The 2790-nt window shown below is 46.0% G+C and overlaps 1 long non-coding RNA gene across 1 annotated transcript; it reads left to right on the top strand.

Moving 5' to 3' along the window:
- Positions 1-263: 263 nt before the first annotated feature.
- Positions 264-1985, top strand: LOC120710079. The gene is made up of 2 exons (XR_005689824.1): positions 264-650; positions 1626-1985. It is a non-coding gene; the product is annotated as an uncharacterized LOC120710079 (long non-coding RNA).
- Positions 1986-2790: the final 805 nt, after the last annotated feature.

Here is a 2790-nt window from a genome sequence, read left to right as displayed (position 1 = left end):
GCAGTCCAAGAATCTTCATCCCAAAAGGAAGCTCTTTAATTTTATCTCCGTATTAGAAGATATTGGGATTCTCCAGCTTTCCACACACCCACGCTCACACACTACTCATCTTGTGGGTCCTGAGTTGAAAGCATGAGAATCTTATTCACCCCTCATTCTTTCAAGATTCCACCATATTGCTGCAAGCATTGCAGCCTGACGGCAGTATGAGCTAGCTGCTCACGCTCACCAAGCGTCTATAAATAGTAGCCACCCTAGCAACACGGAGATCAAAACATCGAGCATTGGAAGAGCTAAAACTCCAGTCCAGCTATCCAACAAGTGTCTACACATAAGACATCAGCACTAGTTGGGTTCCCAAGAAACAAAGTCCAGTCCAAAGATGTCTGGGTCGAGGAGCTCTTCTTCCCGCAGCGTTAACGTGGACTCCACGTGGAGCAAGAAAGAGAACAAGCTGTTTGAAGAGGCCCTCGCCCACTACGGCGAGGACACACCCGACCGCTGGCACAAGGTGTCCCGCGCCATTGGAGGCAGCAAGACGGCCGACGAGGTGCGCCGCCATTATGAGTTACTCGATCATGACATCAAGCTCATTTTGTCCGGCAATGTTCCGTTCCCCAAGTACAACACACAGGGAGCTTGGAACTAAGGTAATTAATAAAAACTCAACCTTACCATCCTCCCGTTAAGATCGAAGTGGTTTTCCCTAGCTAGTTATGACTTGTCCTACAGTCTTGGCAACAAGCAAACATAATCTGCAGCCCACATCATCATGCATCATGTTGCTGATGTCTCAAGCTAAACACCACCGTACCGTGTGATGAATTACATCAAACCATGCAAACCGTGCCATCCCATAGATGGGTGCACGCTAAACATCAGAGCGCATCCACTATTGCAGAAAATAAATAATTTGTCAATAGCAACAACTTAACATAGGCCAATCGTCCATGCAGTAGTAAGCATTGTGCTCCAATCTAAATCTGCTGTGATCAGTTGGCTTGCAGTTTGTACACAGCTAGCCCCACGACATGGCTCTGTAGCTTGCATTGTTCTAACTGTTTGGCCCCTAGAGTGGCACTGTCACTTAATCACGCGGGATTCTAACCCCAAACTAGAATCTCTGCCTACTCAAAAGAGAATTTAAGATCTTGCACTCTAACCCCTTCAGTTCCAGCAGGCTTGTAGCCGACATGCACTTCAGTATCTCATTTTCAAGTAGTACTTATTGCAAAAATGATTTTGTTCCACTTCTAAAGCGGCACATGCATGTGTCTTTTGCAAAAGGCAACCATGAAAAGGTTATTCTGTGCTGTCTTGTAACAGAGCAGGACCATTCGTATCCTTTGAGGAGGCAACTGTAAATATCCACGGCTAGCGACAATTGATGACCCGTCCATTTTAACGAAACTAGCATCCATGCAAACAAGGATAATACAAAGAAAAAACGAGCACCTTTTCTATCCCTATTCTGAGTTGCTATGAAAATTGGCAAATGCAACATAAATCATTAACTATTCGTTTAAAAAAATAGTTTCAAAAAATAAATGATTACCTATCAAGAGTTCCAAGTTTAGTACTGTTCAGATAAACTTATGGGTATGCCTTATTGCTGTACTTTTCAGAGTGAAGCATGTGAAGAACCACCGACGACAGACACTGCTGCTACATAAACAGATACAGATATCTTAGCTATTCAAGGAAACATGCTGATATATTGTTGTTTTCTTATGAAGTTAATGATCGCTTGGTCAAAAATAAAAGGAGCCAGTAACCATACGTATGTGTGTTAATGTGTGTGTATATAACGATAGGTTGTACGCAAATCAGCTGTTATGCTACAGAATTTAGGGTACACTATCTGCCCATAGTGTGTAGTTATGGTCCCCTAGCAGGGACTACTTGTGCAGTAAACAGTATTGTAAATAAATAAAACTCATGTACCGGTTTGCTAATTATATATAAATTGTGCTTGGTTGAAGAAATGAATAATGCAGTAGTAGTGATAAATTGCAGTGCTCAACCTAGTCTGCTTAACACTAAATTTGCAATGTACTAAAAAGCATGAAGCATTTACATCCTCGACGAACTCAAAAATCCCACCCATTCAAGCTTCAAGTAAAGCCACGATCGAGAAGGGTACAGAGTCTGAGAAGTGAGAATTCTTGATACGCACAGATGATTCAACCCAGCCAGAATTAACAGCACAAGGTTCGTTATTACTCACAGATGATTCCTATATATGCTATCGGCGCATCGATTTCTACACCACCATCTGTCAATTCAAGAAGAGAGTCTGGTTGGCTTGCGAACGCTACCAAAAAGCAGCAAGCACTAACCTAGGTAGCAGCTTGGCCTCGTCGCTGTCGCTGATGGCGTCGCCGATCGCCGTCCCCACGCATTTGCAACGCGCCGACCGGGCAGGACCACGGACCCTCCAGCCACAGGTACTGCAGCAGCATGAAGCGGGGTGCCGGGTTGCGCGGTCACCGGCGGCCTTCACCCACCCTAGCTATTGAACTCGGCGCCGGCCGGGCTCGTCTCGCGATCCGTGCCGTGCGGGAAGAAGACGATGGGACTCTCTCTCTCTCTTTTTTGAGAAAAAGAAGACGAGGGGACTCGGTGCGGGTGTCGACAGTTGGGCTTCGGATGCTGTACTGGGCTGAACGCTCCACGTTGGTTTGCTGAGCACAGGCACGCACGGGTCCAATCCACCACACCTTGGGCAAAGTTGTGCAAAGTACGGCCCGGCCCGGGCGTGTGTGGATTGGGCTCGTACCGGCCCAGAAA

The sequence above is a fragment of the Panicum virgatum genome, chromosome 5K (genome assembly GCF_016808335.1).
Source record: "Panicum virgatum strain AP13 chromosome 5K, P.virgatum_v5, whole genome shotgun sequence".
In the NCBI taxonomy this organism is placed as follows: Eukaryota; Viridiplantae; Streptophyta; class Magnoliopsida; order Poales; family Poaceae; genus Panicum; species Panicum virgatum.
Note: the sequence above shows the minus strand (reverse complement) of the source record. Positions and strands in the feature narration are given on the sequence as shown.